The 20,470-nt window shown below is 41.0% G+C and overlaps 1 long non-coding RNA gene across 3 annotated transcripts; it reads left to right on the top strand.

Annotated features, from left to right (window-relative positions):
- Positions 1-3,897: 3,897 nt before the first annotated feature.
- On the top strand, positions 3,898-19,333 carry LOC140600769 (uncharacterized). Of its 3 annotated transcripts, none has more exons than XR_012003941.1 (3): positions 3,898-4,026; positions 6,149-6,491; positions 17,806-19,333. It is a non-coding gene; the product is annotated as an uncharacterized lncRNA (long non-coding RNA). The 3 variants fall into 3 exon arrangements; XR_012003940.1 differs by having other exon boundaries at positions 17,803-19,333; XR_012003942.1 differs by lacking the exon at positions 17,806-19,333 and adding an exon at positions 8,210-9,545.
- Positions 19,334-20,470: the final 1,137 nt, after the last annotated feature.

The raw sequence follows: 20,470 nt of genomic DNA, 5'->3' as shown, positions 1-20,470 counted from the left end.
GTGGCTCTTCCAAGTGACCGCATGGGCTTCAGTGTGTCCTGTTGCCCGGTTTCTGTTCTCAGGCCTTTGGAGACATAGGGACCCGGCCACTTCGGGAGCGGATCTCTGGGCCTGTCCCCCAACGTCCTGAGCATCTCTGCCCAGTGTAGAAGGGCAGAGGCCCAGCTGGCTCCACCTGCCTCCCTGTGGGCCGTGGAAGGGTCCAGGTAGTAGCTGCACCCCACCTAGCTACCTCCCCCTCTCTTTCTGAAATCCAAATCTACCTCCACCACCTTCTTACCCTAAAAGGAAGATACTTCCTTAGAGCCCTTGGAAGGACCACGGGCCTCAAGGCCCTCGGAGAGACTCAGACCTGCGCTGCCAGCCATCTGCACTAGGCGCCCCTGCCCTGGTCACCGCCAGCTGGGCCTCTCTGCCCGGGAGGGTGCTTCCCTCTGCTCTGGACCGGCTTCCCTGGGCAGACAATGCCCGTTCTCGTCATTCTGGAAGCTTGAGAAGCCCCTTCCTCCAGAGGTGCCATCTCAGGCTCCTGATGGGCCCCTGTGTGGGCCGCGACCACGGGCTGGCAGGGATGAGCTGAGTGTGCCCAGGCCCCCTGCCCCCGCCTGGCCTGAGAGGGCTGCGGTGGGCCCTGCCCCTCCGGGAGCCTCTCACTGCTGTGCGCCAGCCCTCGTTCCCCTCGGAGGGCTCCTGGGCCGCTCGCCCTGGCGTCCCTGCAGCGTCCAGGGCCGTGTCCTCGGGATCTGGGCTCGCTGGCTCAGTCGCTCTGAGGTAATGTCTCTGCGCTCGGGGCGCCTGCTGGCCTGGCAGCCCAGCCAGGGAGAGAGGAAGGGAGGAGGCTGTGACCCGAGGCCGACCCCCCAGAGGCCAGCCAGGGGGGTGCTGCAGGCCTTTGAGGCTCCAGGAGGGCCTCCTGCTTGCTTGGATTAGTCAATTAGGTAAATATTACTCCTGGGCCCGTCTGGAAAGAAATAACAAACAAGGCGTTCTGCAAATGGAAAAGCTGATCTGGGCCCAGTGACTGACAATCCAGGTGGCATCTCCGCCCCACACTAAATCAGGGTAGGTCATTAATATGCTAAAAACGCCGCAGCCAATCGGCTCCCATGGTGACAGCTCGGAAGCCTTCATGAATAATCCATCCAGCACCTGGAGGCATGAAATTTTCATAGGCAGCCACTGTCGCTGGTCGTAGGAGGGCGGGTGTGGGGAAGCCGGTGTCCCCGCCTGGTCTCCGAGGGGGCCGGGGAGGGGGCCCGGAGGCCAGGGCCGCCTTCTGACCCTTGGCGGGGCGCAGGGAGCCACAGAGTCACATGTGCCTCCGTCTCTGCATTAAAAACCAAAGGAAAAAAACCCTGAAATTTTATTTCCTAAGCACAGCTGGGAACCTGCCTTCTGCAGCGGGGCGGGTACATCCCCTCTGCATCCCTGGCCCAGCCCTGCTCAAGGTCACTGCTCTGCTCAGGGTCACTGTTCTGTAGGCAGGCCCTATTCCGAACGGCTCCTCTGGGAAGTCTGAGACCCCTGCTTGCAGGCCTGGCCCTTCTGCCCTTGATCCTTGTTTGACTTCTCTGAACCTCCATTTCACTCTTTGTAAAACAGGCCGAGACCACCTGCCCTGGGGGCAGGGATGGGATGATGGACTCAGAAGCCTCCGCAGGCACATGTTTCAAACATGAGGTCTCCTTTTGCTCCATCATCTGTTACCCAGGAAGTCTGTCCTGCTGCCAGTTAGGCCCGCCTCTCTCTCCTCGAGGAGGAAAGTCTTTTAAATCAGAATTTGACTCCAGACTCAGTCTGCTTGCTGGGCAGTGGGGTCTGAAAGGGTTTTAAGTGATTGAAAAGTAGAAGGTGGCTGTTTCCAAGAGAGTTAAAACAGAATTTGGAGTCTATCACATTAATGAATATTTGTATTTAAGTGTGTTGAGCTTTTATGTTCAGGTGCTGATTTAAATCACTGCTAGTCTCTCTAATTTGCTCCATTATCCCATTAATTCTCCTTTGGTTTAATGATTCGTTTGTTTTCTCCGTTGTTCATTTTGACTTGATGTATTTTGATATTTCAGGGGCTTGCATCCTTTGTTTACCCACTTCAAATTTTATAAACACAAGTCACTCAGTAGATGGGGAGTGCCTTCTATTTCCAAATGAGAGACTGTTCTGTAATGGGAGCTCCCACCACCACCACTTTTATGTCTCTAGGGAGTAAGATGCTGTTTGGGAAATATGAAACTGAGGCACAAAATCATTTAAAACACATTAGTTTTATAAAAAAATGTTGTCTGTTTACCAAATACAACTATTGAAAGAACACTAACTGCTTTGGGTAGAAGCCTGGGGGTTGTCAGGGAGAGACAAGTGCGGGCCACTCGGGCTTGGGGATGACCATGTTTCTATTTTCTCATATTTTTCAGCAGCTCCCTCCCAGATTTAGGAAGAAACCATTGTCTTATATGCACCATCTAGACAGCTTCTCCCATCCCTTATTGTGGGACTCTCCTTGGCTTTGCATGGCATTAGGTCAATCTCCTGGACAGAGTCCCAGAGTTTAGGCCCTGAGGGTCCACCTCCCAGGTTACAGCTCCACTATCCACTCAGTTGCCCGGATCAAATATGTGGGCATCATCCTGGCCTTTCCTTCATTGCTGGCAGATGGTAAGTCTTTGGGACTTCACTCCCTGAATATTTGACATAATCTCTCCTGTTCTCACTTTGCATGCTTCCTCCCCTTTACTTTCTCAGGGACTACCAACTGTTGTTTGCACAAGACATATATTTATCGTCCTCTTTACTCAACCTTGTGATATCCATTCTCTCTTTCGCTGACAGTCATGTTTCTAAAACTCAAACTCAATCCTGTCACTTGCTTGTTGAGAGTCTTACAAAGGTTACCTTTTATCTTCAAGAGAATCCAAAAATCCTGAGCGGCCAGACAAGCCCTTTCTGATCTCAGTCCTAATCTTGGCTGTCCTTACCTTGGCCTCTGTCACACTCTGTGCCCTCAGCATAATCTTCCTACTGCTTTGGGTATCCCACCCACCCACCCCCAACTGCTGGCTGGCAAACTTCTACTCAAGATCTACCTCAGGAATCAGCCCCCTCCCCAGGTCCTCCAGGTCCTCACTGACACCCTGCCACCTGTTTCACACAGTCCTTTGGTACCCTCTGCTTTCCTTTTTGTTTTACATACTATTTAAGTGTATTTTTTGTTTTAATTTACTGAACATCTCACTAGAACCTGAACTCCTTAAGGGGAGTGACGATCATAGTGTTTCCCCTTTATTCCTGTAACAGCCCGTTCCTGTGGGAGGTTTTCCATAAATATTTGTATGAAAGAATAAGGCAACATGCTGAACATCATTAATGTGAAGGACATTGCTTATTTTGGGTTTCTTGTTTTGTTTTGCTTTCAAATACTTCATCACACTTAACCTCTCAGTGGCTTCACAAGACCTCTTCCTCATTCTAGTTTGAGAACTGGGACAGCTAAGGCTGAGACGTCATGTAAGTTGGCTACTGCCATCCAGGTAATAGTACAAAGACCCTAGCCCACACTTTTTACACGGTATCAAAATATGATACAGAGTATCTCACATTTTTCATTAGTATTTGAAATACTTTAAGTTGGGATCAAATAAAAAAGTCTAATTTGGGGAAAAGGTGAAAATTCAGCTTCGTTGGAAGAAGAGAAAGCATGACTTCATGTTTAACTAATAATTATCCATTGCCCCATAATTAAATTCAATACTCCAAGCCTTAGTGGCTTAAACCTACAACAAACTGCAAGTTTCTGTGGATCGAGAATTTGAGAGTTGCCATTTTGGGTAGTTGTGACTCAATCTTTCATAAAATTGAAGTCACAATGTTGGCCATAGCAACAGTCACTTGACAGGGACTGGAGATGCTGTTTGCTGGAGTGCTTATTCACATGACGGCAAGCTGGGGCTAACTATTGGCGGGAATCTTGGTTCTTCACCACATGGACCTCTCCGTAGGGCTAGCTGAGCATCCTTATGATGTGATAAGGTACGGCAACTGACTTCTCCCAGAAAGAGTGATGGAGAGAGAACAAGGTGGAAGCCACAATTTCCTTTGTGATCTCACCTTGCAAATCTTATTCCATCATTTCCACAATGTTCTTGTAGTTTAACAGGTTGGGTCTGTTCAGTGTGGGATAGGAATATGTAAGGGCGTGAATACCAAGAACCAAGAATCCTCTGGTGCCATCTTGGAAGCTAACTACCCCTCTATGAGAAGACTGGAGAAACCATGAGAGACAATGACAGCAGCCAGTGCTGCAGGTCCCTCAGATCCTATAGATTTTCATTCATGTGTACACACGTATTCAATGGTGAACACTTCCCACCTAAAGCATCATTATGTTAGAGCTGCTCTGAGTTCATGTACCATGTGGTGACCAACAGATTCAGTGAGCTTACAGTCCAAACAAAGGGAGGTGTGGGCACAGAAGGGATAGTAGTCATTAGAATAAATGGCTCAAATTAGATTTAGAGACTTTACGGTATTGCTTTCTGGTTCATCTTCCTCGATGAACTGAAAGCAAGGATGACATGTGGAATTTGGTCACTAAACATATGTACTGATTTTTTTTGAAATTCTTATTATTTAAGAATTATGTGGACAAGATACTGTGTCCACAATTTCTTGGTAATAAGTCTATTTAGCAGGACATTTTTCCTTCTCTTTTTCTTTTCTTTTTATGTGGGACACATACAAAATGAGATATCTAACATGTATACATTATAATAAATTGAGACCTCTAAATCCCATCACACAAATTAAATCTAAGAAAATTTTAATACATGTGCCTTTACTTGCACATTCCTCCAGTTCATGACTTCTTCCACGGGGGGCTTATGTCATGACTTTTGTATCTGTTTCTCTTGGAGTTTTAAAATATCTTTATGGATGTATTTATGTTTATGCCTTAAAGGAATATTTGTTTCATGCATTTAGTTTGAGATGTAGAGTTTTGTATATGCTCATTCAATCCAGTTTGATAACTGGATTATTCATATCTTCCATAATATTACTAATATTTTATCTGCTTGACTTATAAATCAAACTTAGCCCGAAAATTTCTAAATATGGTCCAGTCAAACAGTTATTATAGCTTTATCAATGAAAGAATATATTTGAGGGTGCTGGGGTGGCTCAGTGGTTGAGCCACCTTTGGCTTAGGTTGTAATCCTGGGGTCCTGGGATTGAGTCACATCAGGTACCTCACAGGGAGCCTGCTTCTTGCCTATGTCTCTGCCTCTCTCTGTGTTTCTCATGAATAAATTAACAAAAATCTTTAAAAAATATATTTGAGACTTTTCTGAAGTACATTCAAGTTTAGCATTATTATATCTTAATTTAAAAAATCTTCTATTACTATATATTCACTTGTTATACCCTTAATTGGGTATATATAATTGCATAATTATAGTTATAATATATATATATGCATACACTAAGACTTATTTGGTTTGACTTTAATAAAATTATCCTGAATTTCTTTTGTTCTTATTTTCTGTTATAAACATTTTCAAATTCTTTTTCTTTCGAACTTTCTATATAGTCCTTCTCATAAACAGAAAAAAATGGATTTCTTACATAACTTGAAGTCTAAAAATATATTCTAACCAGTAAGTTTAGGCAATTTATATTTATCAATAAAATTATAAGTAATAACATTTTAAATGTTTCTTCTTCATTTTTGCTTTCTACCTCTGTTTTTAATTATTGCTTCTTGCTTATTTTCCAAATTATTGTTTTTATTTTCTTTTGTTATTTTATCTTTCTTATTTCCTTATTCCATATTCCCTCATGATGATTGGATATTTATGTACTCCACATCTATTTTTCTAGTGGCTACTCAAATTTTTACTCTTAATGTTTCAGTTAAGAGTATCCAAATTTATGTATACCCTAAAAAAGAAACTTAGAGTAGTCTATCTCCCTCTTCTTGACTAACATCTATTATTGTCATGTATTTTATTAGGTTTGCAACTGCAAGTGCATAATAGTATTGTCATATTATACCTACATTTTTTGTTTTGTTTTATACATTGCCCCCATTTCTTTGTTACCCACCTCTTCTACCTCAGACCTTATTCTGAGTGCTTCCTCTTCTTTTTGACAGGTCCAGGCAGCTTCCAGTTTGATTCTTAGACCTGCTGCATCAACACTATAAGGGAGCTTGCTGGGGACATGATTTATCAGCCCCTAAATCTAGTGAAACAGATTCTCACAAGTGGACCCGGAAATCTATGCTATTATAGTTTCACAAGCAGGCTACATAATTTGTGGAACCCAATAGAAATGAAAATGAAGAGCTTCCCTTTGTTCAAAATTAAGAATTCTGAGACAGTGGCAGAGGAGCATTAAACCAAGTGTGGGGTGCTTGTAAGTGTAAGGACCAGTTCTGATCTCCACATGATATCTACAATTATTCAATTAGGAAGGTTTGTCTCTTCTCCTTTCAGGTAAGTAATTGTTTATTTATGTCACTATGGACTCATTATTTATTTTGTCATTTCATCTATATTACATTTCTGTTATTATTTTGTGCCCAAAGTTGTTCTAGCTTGGGTCATTGGGAGCTTTTCCCTGTTATTCTTCCATAGTCTTTTAAGGTGAAATTAGTGGAGTAAGTTGGAATCCTTTGGAGGGTCTTCCAAACCCTCCAGCATTCCTCTTCATATAGTCAAGGTCACCGGACACACATAAGAGAGAAGGCTAGAGTTTTCAGGAGTTTTCTGTCACATTTGCAGGCAAGATGAGGCCTCCAAGGCCCCACATGAGAAGTTTATCCACAATCAGGGTTATTGCACCTGTCCTTCCCCAACATTCCCTTGGGTCAGCACGAGTTGCCAGGAACTGCTTTGGTGTTAGGTGGAATGCTCACCTATGTTGTCTAGCATCTGCTGTCCTTGACAGAGTCCTAGTAACTTGAGGTGACACAGTATTGGAGGATCTGCTGGCTTCCATGATGCTCTGTGTTGCACCTTTTCAGGAGCTGCTGGACTAAGTAGGGGACAGTGTGGCCAAGGAATATTATATCAGGTCCATATCCCCATGGATCTTTATGGGATATGGGGGTGGTGACAGTCATAATCATGTTTTTAATTATTAAGACACTATTTTACTCAAGAAGAGGCAAACTAGCTATAGAAATTCCACCTTCCTGGAAAAAAAAAACAATATTTTTTAGAAGTTCAATATTTACTGAAAACATATTAGGTATCCAAAGGAGTTGAAAACAGATGTGCACACAAAACCCTGCACACAAATATTTATAGCAGCTTTATTCGTAATTCTCAAAACTTGGAAACAATCAAGATGTCTTTTAATAGATGAGTGGAGGCACCTGGGTAGTGCAGTCAGTTAAGCATCCAAACCTTGGTTTCAGTTCAGGACATGATCTCAGGGTCAGGATCTTGGGATCAAGCACTGCATTAGTCTCTGGACTCAGTGTGGAGTCTGCTTAAGATTCTCTTTCTCCCTCTCCCTCTGCTCCTCCACCTGTGCGCTCTCTCTATATAAGATAAATAAATAAATCTTAAAAATAAATGAATGAATAATTAAACTACTGGGTAGCCAGACAATGGAATATTATTCAATGGTAAAAAGAAATGAGCTATTAAGGCAAGAAAAGACATGGAGAAAACTTAAATACATATTGCAAGTGAGAGAAGCCAATCAGAAAAGACTAAAAACTGTGTGATTCCAATGACATGACATTCTGGAAAAGGCAAACACATGGAGACTGTAAAAAGATCAGTGGTTGCTAGAGTTTATAGATGGGGGAGGAAAAGGGAGGAATGAAGAAATGGAACCCAGGTGATTTTCAGGGTAGTGACACTCTTCTATATGATGCTATAATGGTGGATGCATGACATTATGTATTTGGCAAAACCTAAAGAATGTACAATGCAAAGAGCAAACTCCAATTTATAAACTTACTTAATAATAATTTATCAATTTTGATGTTCATCAGTTGTAACAAATGCACCATACTGATGTAAGACAATAATCTGGGAGAGTGTGTGCATGTGGTAGAAAGGGAGGAGGGACAGGGAGTGGATGGGAAATGTCTCTACTTTCTGCTTAATTCTCCTATAAAACTAAAGCTATTCTAAGAAATAAGTTTACTAATTTTATTTTTTTTTAATTTTTTTTAATTTTTATTTATTTATGATAGTCACAGAGAGAGAAAGAGAGAGGCAGAGACATAGGCAGAGGGAGAAGCAGGCTCCATGCACCGGAAGCCCGATGCGGGTCTCCAGGATCGCACCCTGGGCCAAAGGCAGGCGCCAAACTGCTGCGCCACCCAGGGATCCCATAAGTTTACTAATTTTAAAGGAAAAAAAACATACTTGGAAACTTCGAGTCAACTTCAGTGTAAACTAAACCAGAGAACAACTCATTAGAGACAACTAAAACATCAATAAGGAGCTAGAAATCTCCCTTTACTTGGGTTTAGCATAGACACCCTTTGAAAAGGGCTAGAAGGAGACAAATCTCAACACTTTGAACACATTGAGTAGATGACTGACATTACAGGGAAGTTTTAGCCTTTACAAGATGTATCAGAACACATCCGTTTCAAATAGCTGCGATGAAAATATCCTCCCAAATCCATCAGATCAATGAGGAACAGTTTCCCACAGCAGTGAAAGAGGCTTTGGAGGAAAATCCCAGTGTTCTGGGGGAGTCTAAAGCTGCTTTCACTAGAAGCTGAAGGATGGAAAAAGGAGAGTGAATGAAGTTATTATACTGAAAAAAAAGTTCTAAAACTCTGAGGAAAGTCAAATTGAGCCTTTGGATGGATACTTGCAAAAAATTAGAGTTTGGGCTGCTGTTCTTGGAAAAGACAACATGGAGAGTGGGAACCTGAAAATAGATGTAATCAAGGCTCCAGAAAAGAGAGCCCTCCGAGAAGATGAATCAAAGAAATTTCAAAGAAACTGATTGATGCAGCTGAATTAAATATTTATTTTAAAACTTTTGAAGAAGAAACCAAATGTATACCAAGTTAACTAAAGAAGAGGAAATCACCAATGCACTTAAAGATCCCAAGAAGTCTCCAAACTGAGAAAGCACCACTGTAGTTAGAAAAAGAAAAAAAAAAAAAGAAAAGGAAAGTAGAAGCAACCACTCCACTGGAAACTTCAAATCTTCTCAGAAATGCATCAAGAAGACAACATGAATTTTCACCACAAATCCAATTTAAGAGAATTTGCTGTGTAAAGATAAAGGAAAAGAAAAAAAAAAAAAAAAAAGAAAGAAAGAAAAGATGTCCAAAGTCAGTGAAATAGCAGTGCATGCAAAAATCTGGATATCCATAAAACACAAGCCATTTTTTTTTTTACAAGCCAAAATTAACTCAGAAATACTTGAAAGCATCCCTGACTTGTACCAAAGGCAGCTTACTTCTCATGGGAGAAAAGATGATGATAATGTGTTGAGAGTTCTGTTAGCTGAGAGATATCTCAGTTATCTTAAGTTAATTAAAGAGTGACTCCTGAGTAGCTCAATCTGATAAGCATCCAACTCTTTTTTTTTTTTTTAATTTTTTTTTTAATTTTTATTTATTTATGATAGTCACAGAGAGAGAGAGAGAGAGGCAGAGACACAGGCAGAGGGAGAAGCAGGCTCCATGCACCGGGAGCCTGATGTGGGATTCCATCCTGGGTCTCCAGGATCGTGCCCTGGGCCAAAGGCAGGCGCCAAACCGCTGCGCCACCCAGGGATCCCTAGCATCCAACTCTTAATTTCAGCTCAGGTCATGATCATGTGATTGTGAGATCCAACCCTGCATCAGGCTTTGCTCTCAGTGGGGAGTCTACTTCTCTCTCTCTCTCTTTTTCTCCCCCCCTTCATCTGCCCCTCCCCCCACTCAAGCATGCTCTCTCTCTAAAATAAATAAAGCTTTTAAAAATTTAAAAATATTATTAAGGGATCCCTGGGTGGCGCAGCGGTTTGGCGCCTGCCTTTGGCCCAGGGCGCGATCCTGGAGACCCGGGATCGAATCCCACATCGGGCTCCCGGTGCATGGAGCCTGCTTCTCCCTCTGCCTATGTCTCTGCCTCTCTCTCTCTCTCTCTGTGACTATCATAAATAAATAAGAATTAAAAAATAAAATCTTAAAAAAAAATAAAATAAAATAAATAAAAATATTATTAAAATGCATCAAACAAGGTAATATTAAGAAAGAGTGAAAAATTTTCAAATAGTATCCATAAAGTTGATATTACAAATCAGGTATTTGGCAGCAAGGTAACCCTTAGTTTGATGAGATCCCCAGAAAAGAGGAGCCCCAAGCTGTGATGGTTTCTGAATCCAGTGTCCTTCTCCCCACGTGGACCAGGCACTACCTTCCCAGAACCTCTGTCAGGTCAACCCCATCCTGATGGATCAACTCTCCCACAAGAGCAAAAAAGAATTTGTTCCAGTGCACCTGCCAATGGCAGGGACTTGGGTCTTTCTTTCATTTCAACCTTCCCACTTGAACAGGGTGCTCCCAGCCCAGGCTCAGGTCCTCCCCTTCATCCCCTTGTCAGATATGTCAGAGAGCTCCCAGGGATCAGCACCTGAGAGTAGGACCTCTCTCCATCCCCCTATTCCAGAAATTGAGACATAATGTCTCCAGGTATGCCCTCCACTGAGGGGCTTGCTTAGCTTGCACATCTTCCACTGGTCACATGAGATGACTACACCAAGCACAGTTCACACATCCTGAAAAAAGAAATGAGCCATCTTCACGTTGATCCCATCTCTAAAAGAATCTACTTCTAAAAATCCAGAACCATAGCAAAGTGTTTTTTTCCTCTCACTATTAAAATCAATTAGATTTTTTTTCTTTTAGTTTTGTTTCTTTTAAGTGATTATAATGGATCAAATGGAAATATGATAAGATTATAGTTATTAGATAATGTTTTAAGCTACAGTTTTTAAATGTGACTCTTATAAGTTGTTTTCATTTATTTATTCTTCATTTAGGTAAATATACATAGTATTTTTATTGTGGTCAACAAGTCCACTAATAATCTGAACACAGCAAGATTTCAACATTGTATTTCTTACAAAATAATTTTGACTTTTTTCTGTTTCAGTTTTATTGGTGCTATTTAAATAATGGCACAATATCTCAAGTGGAGACATATTAGAGAAGTTTTTGTAAATGTTCATTCTGTAAATGTGCATCTTATTAGTAAAATGGGTTGGTTTTGTCTCTAAAGAATATAAATATTGCATTTTTGCCATTGATATTTAATAATATTTCTACTGACCTAGAAACATAAAGATTATTTTCTTTTTAAGCTTTTATTTATTTAGGGAGGCCTGGGTGGCTCAGCGGCCGAACATATGCCTTTGGCTCAGAGCATGATCCTGGAGTCAGTCTCTCTCTCTCTTTTAATTGATCTAAAAGAATTTTTTTTAAGATTTTATTTATTTATGTATTTATGAAAGATACACAGAGAGAGAGGCAGAGACATAGGCAGAGGGAGAAGCAGGCTCCATGCAGGGAGCTCAATGCAGAACTCGATCCCGGGACTTCAGGATCACATCCTGTGCCAAAGGCAGACACTAAACCACTGAGCCACCCAGGCATCCCAACATAAAGATAATTTTTGTCTCCAAAAGTAGTTTCAAATTTTCTCTCATTTAATTTCATGATAGATAGTAATTTCATAATTACTCAAGTGAAAACTCTATTGAATTTTAATTCTTAGGTTAGTGTTTTATATTTTATCTTCCTTAAATGTGAATTTCATGAGTAAATTACATCTTTTTCAAATTTTGTCAAATGTTTTTTTTTTTTTTTCCAGCTGTTGATATAATTATATTTTTTTTCTCCTTTTGGAGAAATGCATTAATTGATTTATAGATATTTGACTAGCCTTGATTCCTATAACAGGTAAATTAGGCTAAGATGTATTATCCTTTTATTATATTACGGGGTTTAATTGGCTAGTTTTTAAAGATTTTTTTTTTGTTGTATTTTCATAAAGAACATTGATCTCTAGTTTTCCTGTAATATTTTTGACAAACATTGGTCCTGGGTTACAAAGCTTTTTAAACACATTAAAAAATTCTGTATCTACCTGTATTATCTGAGTTTGTGTCCAAAGTTTAATATTTATTCCCTAAATGTTTGAAGGAATTTATAAAGATTCCATCCATGCCTTAATTTTTTGAGTCCCTTGAATGCTTTTGATTTAGAGTTACATTTCTATTAACAGACAAGGGAATATTCAGGCTTTTAGTTTCTTCTTTTGTCAGTTTTAATAAGTCATGATTTTTAAGGAATTTATTTTTTCTGCAATTTTTATATTAATGTTACATATTTACTTATAATATTCTTTATCCTCTAAACTTTGTATAATCTCTAGTGCCATCTTCTATATTATGCCTCATGTTAATTTTCTCTGTTTTTTAATCCATCAATCTCAATTAGACTCTACTATTTTATTAATCCTTTTATGAAACAAACCTTTGGCTATCTGAAACCTCTCCATTTACCTCCTTTACCTAGAGAAATCCCATAAATTCTCCTGCCCCACCTTCCTCTCTATGCTCTAGCTCCAGACTCTGCCTTGTTAGCTGAGACCTCTCTGTTCTGCTTGGGCCCCTTCCTCCACATCGGACAAGTGCTTCCAGGGAGAAATCCTGATCATTGGCCTCACTTTCTGTATTTCTTCACCCTCATAGATCAGAGTCCTATGCTGCCTGTCACCCAAAGTCTAAAACTGTTGCTTCATATTTTTTCCCCAATTGCATGGTTGTTTACAGTAGAAGTAACAGTTAACTTCATGGTGGCTAGAGCTAGAAGGTTCTTCCTAGTACTTGTGGGTAGTCTCTTGTTTGCTTGCTTTTATGACTAGGCTTTTATTATTTTTAAACATTGCATACATAAATACTGATACTCTATATCTTATAATTTTAACACCTATATTATCCGTGATCTAAAACTATGAGTTCACATTTGATTGACTAGAATATCTAAAAATCCCAAGGTCTTAAACTGAGAGTGCCTTCTTCCAAAAGAAAATTTTTGTATCAGAGATTCTGCTCACCTAGGATCACATTAGACTACTTCTAGGGTCTCAGGCTCAATGTAAGAATCCTAAATTCAATACATCTATCTATGGCCCAATATTCTGGTCACAATCAGAATCTGACACTGGCATTTGCCTTCAGTATAATCTGTTCCCCATTTGGCTCAATGCTTCTCCTTGAAGAAGGTCTACATTTGCCCTACGTTCATTTTAACCCACGGGTAAGGGAGATCCTTAAAATCATTTCTTACTTCCTGAAAGCCCAATGGTCTGTCTAAAAGCATGTTTGATCAAATGTTTAGTTGTTTTATACTTGGAGAACTCCTTCCAGTCTCAAATAGACCACAGAAAGGCCAGAGACAGGAAAACCTTGTAGCCTCAGTCAATGTAGGTACAATTACCATGAAACGGGAACATTAGATAACTTGCTCATATTTGTCTGCTCGAAAGTTCTGTGGTTGCATTAAGTTAGTTTGATTCCAGATCCTATGATTTAATGACTACATTGGAATGCTTTGTGTGGAAGGCATGCTCTATTAATGTCTATTGAGTTAAAAAACAGAATGATGGATGAATAGATAAATGTTTCCATATATAAATCCTGTCATTGAAATAACATAAGTGCATGAAGAAAGAAATTGGTTCTTTTTAATAAATTCTTCCACAAGTAACAAGATTAACAAAGTTGATAAAACACCATTGTACATTTCACCTGGAGGCATGCCTAACTACTAAATACAGTTTGTGGATCAGGAGAGTTAGAGGCAAAATAAGCACACAGTTGATACCAAGCAGACCCTACAGTCAATCTGTGATGGGGATGCAGGAGCGTGCTATCATTACACAATTTATGCTATAAATAAACCACCAATTACACGTCCCTTGTATTTCCTACTCCGTTTATTTTCCCTACATTCTCCACTCTTGAACATAAATGTCCCTCTGCATTCCTCAGTGCCCAGGCACACAAGAGGACACTCCCTCCATTGTGGTATACACTTTCTATTTTGTCTTATCCTGATGCTCCGATGAGGGCCAAGGCAAAGTTAGCAGGGTTACAAGTCATATAAAATCACAGCTGTGTGTATGAGACAGTTTAGGGTGTCCCATCAGCAAATATGGTGGAAAGGAACAGTCATCCATGAAAGATTCAGCATGACCACCGCCCCTGACACTGAGTCGGGCACAAGAGGAAGAGGCAATAGGGAGCAGTGGTAGCTTGGACTCAGGAAAGGTCTGGATTTGTGGCTTGCCTTGGGTGTTCAATGAATCTGAGTGTGATTTGGGCAAAGACCTTCTCTTTCTCTGGTGACGGTTTAAAAATTACAGGGGTAGCAAGTCCCAAAGTTCCATAAACATGAATCCTTTCTTTCTTCTCCACACAGAAATTGTATTTTTTTTTCTACCAAACAAATACCACGATTATTTTGTTTGCATTGTTTTTTGTGTTTCTGTGAGTTAGCCTTGGTACATTAAATTAGTATGACTTATGTCAAAGGCAAAAATGTCTAATGTCTTTCATCATTGTTTCATCATTGTTCCATAACAACTCAAGAATAGATGTTATGTAAAGTAAATTTCAGCATTAAATACTCCATTTTTGTGACCAGGTGTAACCCAGACTCTACGGTGACTATTGTATCTCTATCCATTGTGTAATTCATAAAGGCCCTTTATGAGATTAGCTAAAGTTTTATCTACAATCATGAATTTAAGTGAGCTATGCATTATTACCACTCAACATTAGTCTTTTTAGTAGTTATGTGACTTACTAAAAGTATCATTCCTAACTCAATGGCAAACCTGAAGCTAGAAACCATGGGTCTCATTGAGAATTAGAAGTAATGTTTCAAAATCATTACTTATTGAGTCTCTACTAGATACCAGGCACTGTACTAAGGATTTTCAAGGTTTATTTAATTTATTCCTAGAAATTGCAAGGTGAATGGCATCATCGCAGTATTACAGGTGAAGAAATTGAAGTTTAGAAAGGTTAACTAGCTTGCCCAATGGCAGGGTAAGGATTTGAAGCCAAATGGATCTGACTATAAAACCTATTCTCTTTGCATTTTGTCAAGCTGTCTCTAATCCAACAGTACTTTCATTGATTAAATATCTTCTCTTGCGTCGTTTGATTTTATTTTGTGCCAGGCACTTTCACATACAAATAGGAATTTCACTGAACCCCAAGGAAATACTGTGAAAATAGCATTACCTCACAATTTCCAGATAGGAAAACTGCAGCTCCATGAGGGAGGACTAGGTTCTGAACGTCTAGTGACTATGAGGTAGTGAAGCCAAAATTCAGACATCGCCATCCTATAATGCACTATACACTGCATCACATGACATTTTCTGTTGTTTTCTACTCATTAGTGCAGGTCTGTTATTATATTGTCAGAGATCTTTGCATGCAGAAAATGTCATCCAGCTTAATGGTGAATTCATCATCGATGTTCAGTAAGCAAATGGGAAAAGTATAGGGCTGAGAAACCCTTTTCCAAAAATGTCCAAGAAAGGGATCATGTGCAAGATATCTTGCTCCCTGCAGACTCTCTCTGTCCATGTCCACACTGCTCTCCACCCCAGGAGGCCGACCACATGGACTCCATAAATCAGCCCTCTGGCAGGACCCCATCTTTGCTTTGTTCAGCCCATGCCCAACCAGCCCTTTCCCTTTGGCACTGCCACAAGCAGTGGAAAGAACATTAGTTTTGAGTTAGACACACCTAATTCTCTTGTCAGAGATCGATGCTCATGGGCCAACCATGGACCAGGCAGTGTGCTGGTTCCATTGCTGTGAAATCAATAACTCATCATCCCTACTTTCTGTAAGCTGGAGGTCTGCCTAGCACTGCCCAGTAGAACTGGAAAGCAAGCCACGCATGTAATGTTAAGTGTACTAGGACCTACAGTAAAAGAGTAAAAAGCAAGCCCAATCATTTTAATGATGTATCTTATTTAACCCAATAGATCCTAAATATCACTTCTGTGATATCAATATAAAATTATTGATGAGATGTTTTAATCGTCTTTTCATGCCAAGTCTTTAAAAGGTGGTTTGTATTTTACATTTACAATCTGAGTTATCCACATCGAAGGGCTCTGCGTGGCCAGTGGCTACTCTATAGGACAACACGGTTCAGTGGGAGAAGAAAACCACATAAACACATAAGTGTAACATATGCATGCTGAGACAACTCATATCTTTGTGTTGTGTTGTACATTAGCTCATGTACGTTTGGTAAGGGAGAGAATATTACCAGCATAATATTCTCTATTGGTTCATATTATTATATTAATAATACAATATTATGGATTATATTGAATATGAATAATATAATTCATATTATATATTGTGAATTATATTTTTCATATTAATATGAATAATATATTAGTAATATTAATATTAATATTTGATTAATATTATATATACTATTCATGTAAATTATACTCATATAATATAATTTTAATATTAATATTCATAATATTCCTTTGGTTCATATATAACTAGTGTTTGTGGTGATACAGAATGAGAGGGGGCAAGCTTACAATTAGAGATGCTTAACAAACATGGAGACTAAGAAATATGCTCAAAATCCTCTAGAATTGCCTCCCTTTGGTACAAGCAGCATGTGGCTGACTGGCTCCAAGCACTGCTCTGTTTTCCATGTTGTTATGTTTTCTAGTAAAGCTGAGAAGACATTTCGCACATTGTTTAAAAAAGTAATAAATTCCCAGTGGAGACATAATTGTGTGTGTGTGAGTGTGTATGTGTGTATGTATGTGTGTTTACTAAGATTGCTGGAGTTTCTTTTTTTTTTAATATTTTTTTTAGCTCTTTGGTTTGAAGCTGCATTGGTGCTGGGTGTTGGGAACACCCACACTGACATAATCCCTGTTGTTTTTACTGTACAGTTTTATGGGACAAGAGATTTTTCAGTAAGGCAAACTGTATTTAGTAGAAACACCCGTGTTTCAAGCAGGATGGTAGAAACACATTGGGTTTTATCTGTAGGTTCAGGAAATGTTTCAGACAGGAGGACACTGTTCAGCTAAACTTGACATGGGATCAAATCCTAGCTCTACCGATTTCTACCTAAGAGGTGAGGGCTCATTTCATCACCTTCCTGGGCTGTTTTCCCATTTGTAAATATTTTCCTGGCAAGGTTTGCCTCCTGTACAGGATAGCTATGAATTAAATGAAAGTCTGTGGGGCTCCTGACCCGGTGTAAATACTTTAAAAACGTGAGTTCTCCTTTCCCGGTCCCCACGGGAGCCCAGGGCATGTCACACCTCTGCCGCTCACCCACCTCCCTCGAGGGCAGAGGCCAGCCTTACGCAACTTCTTCTTGAGCCATTAGATTAGGGAGGTCTGCTCTATTCCATAGCATGGTAGAGACAGAGGTCACCTCCTTCTGATAGCCAGCACCAAGCAAACTCTTGGTTTGATTCTGTGTGATTGCACCAGAACACAAACACACAAGAAGACAAATTTAAAACACACACACGCACACGCACACACAGCTTCTTTAGATATTTTGTATATTTGTGACCTTCCAAAAGTGTGGACAAAGAAGGAAAGTGCAGATCTAGGAATACGTGCTATTGCTCTTGAGCAAATAGCTGGAACTGAGTACATGGTAGGCACCAGGGGAAACACCATTTTTTTAAAAAATTCTCATGAGTTGTGTTTCATTATAGTTAACTTCTGTCCCTAATTCACCCCTAGCAGCAGATCAGGCTGCTCGAAATTCAAAACAATGGTGCATGGTGGCCAACGACAGAACCATCAGTGCTTCCCACCCTTGCACAAGATGGGGAAGCTCAGATGACATCAGTGAACACAGGCCTGTCAGCTAGAGGACAGGGCACTTTCGGAAGAGGACCCTGAGGCAGAGAGCCCTGGAAAACACAGCTGGCTGCAGACTGAGGAGGCTTGTTCTCCTCCCTGTGGATGCTACTCCTCCAGAGGATCCAGTGTTGTGCCGTCTCTTCCTTCAGCCAAGCGTCCCAGCCTAGCGGGGACAGGGCCAGACTCTACAATGCAAACACAGCATGATTGGGAAGACCATGGTGTCTCCTCAGTCATCCCCCAAGAACCATTTTCGGGAGTTTCTTATCTGGACAACTGTTTTAATGATTTTGCCCCCCTGAGTTCAGACTTAGTAATCAATTCAGAGGCTTCATTAACTATTGTAATTATCTATGCTTTGGTTGGGGTTGAGTGGGGGTGTATTCAAGAATTTTCCTTCTCTCTATTGAAAGCTCGAGGAGGCTCCTGGGGGTGGTTTGTGTCTGGCCTGTGAGAAGAGCCTTCTCTTGTGCCCGGGGTGTGCTGGCTCTGAGCTTCATAGGCTCCAGTAGTTGGCAGGTGAGCTCCTCAAGGTGCCAGGAGCTGGGAACCAAAATGGTCTGAGTCCTGCCCTTGCTTGTGCACGAAGCAGACCCTGTCAGAACCTCCTAGCTCTTGGCTCACTCATGACAGAAGACTACAAAATGTCATCTTGACCTTTGCTGTCACCAGGAGGCACTCCTTGACTAATGTGCAAAGGCAAGAGGGCTCCTCTGCCATCTGACAGATGCTGCAACAGTGGCCCCTCTGGTGTCGTCCCCATGAGTGTCTTGCTCCGGAAGCCCCACAAGGCCCTGCTAGGACCCCAACAGGCAGCTCCAATGGGGGCTCCGTCTCCGCAGACAACCTCCCTGTGATTCTTTAAGCATTTTTGGAGGTTCAGGCTTGCCTTTGGTCCTTAATCCCCTCATTTAATTAGTTTATTTAAATCTTGAACTTCTCTAGTTATTAAAAGTAGTAGTAATGACAGTGGGAAATTAATCCAGCCGAAGAAGAAAATGTAGAGAAAAGTTGAGCTTCACTTTCAGGGCATTAACGTTACAGAGCTCTGCATTCCAATTATCCATAATATGATTTTAATTTTTTTAAAGTTTATATCTGACTTAGTATTCAAGGCAGACAATGGTTCTGTGGAAGAAAAAAAAAAAAAAAAAAGAAATGTAGGACAACTATAGAAATTAGTACAGGCCCTCAGGCCCAGAGTCTTTCCAAGAAATTAGGCCAGGCTCAAACAAACTCAGGCTCTGGAAAGGTAAGAGATAAACAGGACTGTGAAAATGCATCTCTGTGCTCAAGCACAGTAGAAATCCCAGCTCAGAATCACTGCCAGGAGAAGCCACCTTGCTTTTTCTTGATTGTTTAGTTTGTTTCCTCTTATTTCCCCATTGTAGTTACCAACTCTTAAAATTGTATCATGTAGCATTTGTCTTGTAGCATTTTTGTTTTTTGTTTGTTTGTTTGTTTGTTTTTGTTTTTAAATTTTCAGAAAATTGGTTGAAAAGGAAGCCCTCTGGAAATTGGGGTGAGCAGGGAAGGCATCTTGCACAGGTCTCCCCAGAACTGTTGTTCTCGGGCCTCTTAGGCACCTCCTCGAGGTTTTCACGCAGGATCTCAGGCACACAGGTATGTCTCTCCATGCGCCTATGCTGCTGTGGCCTGACTTGGCCACCCCCCAACCCAGCGATGTCCTCTCCTCTGAACCAGCACTAGTGACTGACTCTCAAATCACATTCACAACTCCTGTGCACAGTCTCCATGTTGCAAGCACCTGTCTGGCTCTCGCGATGCTGGCACTAACGCCTGTGAAGTGGTGTTTCCACCATTTACAAACATCTTTCATGTCATCTCTTTGGATAGTCTCAACTCCAAGAGTTGAGGAAGGTCAGAGAACTACCATAAAGTGTAGCGGTGTACATAGCGGCCACACTTCTCTGGCTCGCACATCTATGATGTGGACAGGGCTGAGCAAGGCAGCTGGTCTCTGCTCCAGTCGTTCCAGTGGGGAGGGGAGGGCTGAAGGGGACTGGAGGTCTCCATTCACTCCATGTCATTCAGTGTATGGTCCAGGCTAGAGTGCAGACCCCATGGTGTAGAAGAGCAGGAGTAAGGTAGGCAGCCATCTTGCACAAAGCCAGTGCCCTTAGCAGGTATTCATATATACCCATTTCACTGATAAGGAGATCAAGACATGGTGCAGGTAAGGGGCTGTTCAAGTTCCCTCAGAGATAAGAAAACATTCAAACTCAGATCAATTTGCTTCAAAGAGTTCCCCCCTTTCCTTTCACTTCCTTTGTTGGTTCTTGGACTATTTTTTGTTTGTTTGTTTTATTGGTTGGTTTGTTATTGTTTATTTGCATCATGACACTGGCAAGTAGCCCTACCAGGATGTAAACTATAGTTATTCTGACACTGAATCCAAATGGACACTTGAGATCTAGACCATCTTCCTTATTTTGCAACTGAAGGTAGAGACATTTATCAGAAGCCAAAGAGCCTACCTTTTGTCATGTCCACTTTGTCTCATGGCCCTTCCTGCTTAGGGGCA

The sequence above is a fragment of the Canis lupus genome, chromosome 12, assembly GCF_048164855.1.
Source record: "Canis lupus baileyi chromosome 12, mCanLup2.hap1, whole genome shotgun sequence".
NCBI lineage: Eukaryota > Metazoa > Chordata > Mammalia > Carnivora > Canidae > Canis > Canis lupus.
Note: the sequence above shows the minus strand (reverse complement) of the source record. Positions and strands in the feature narration are given on the sequence as shown.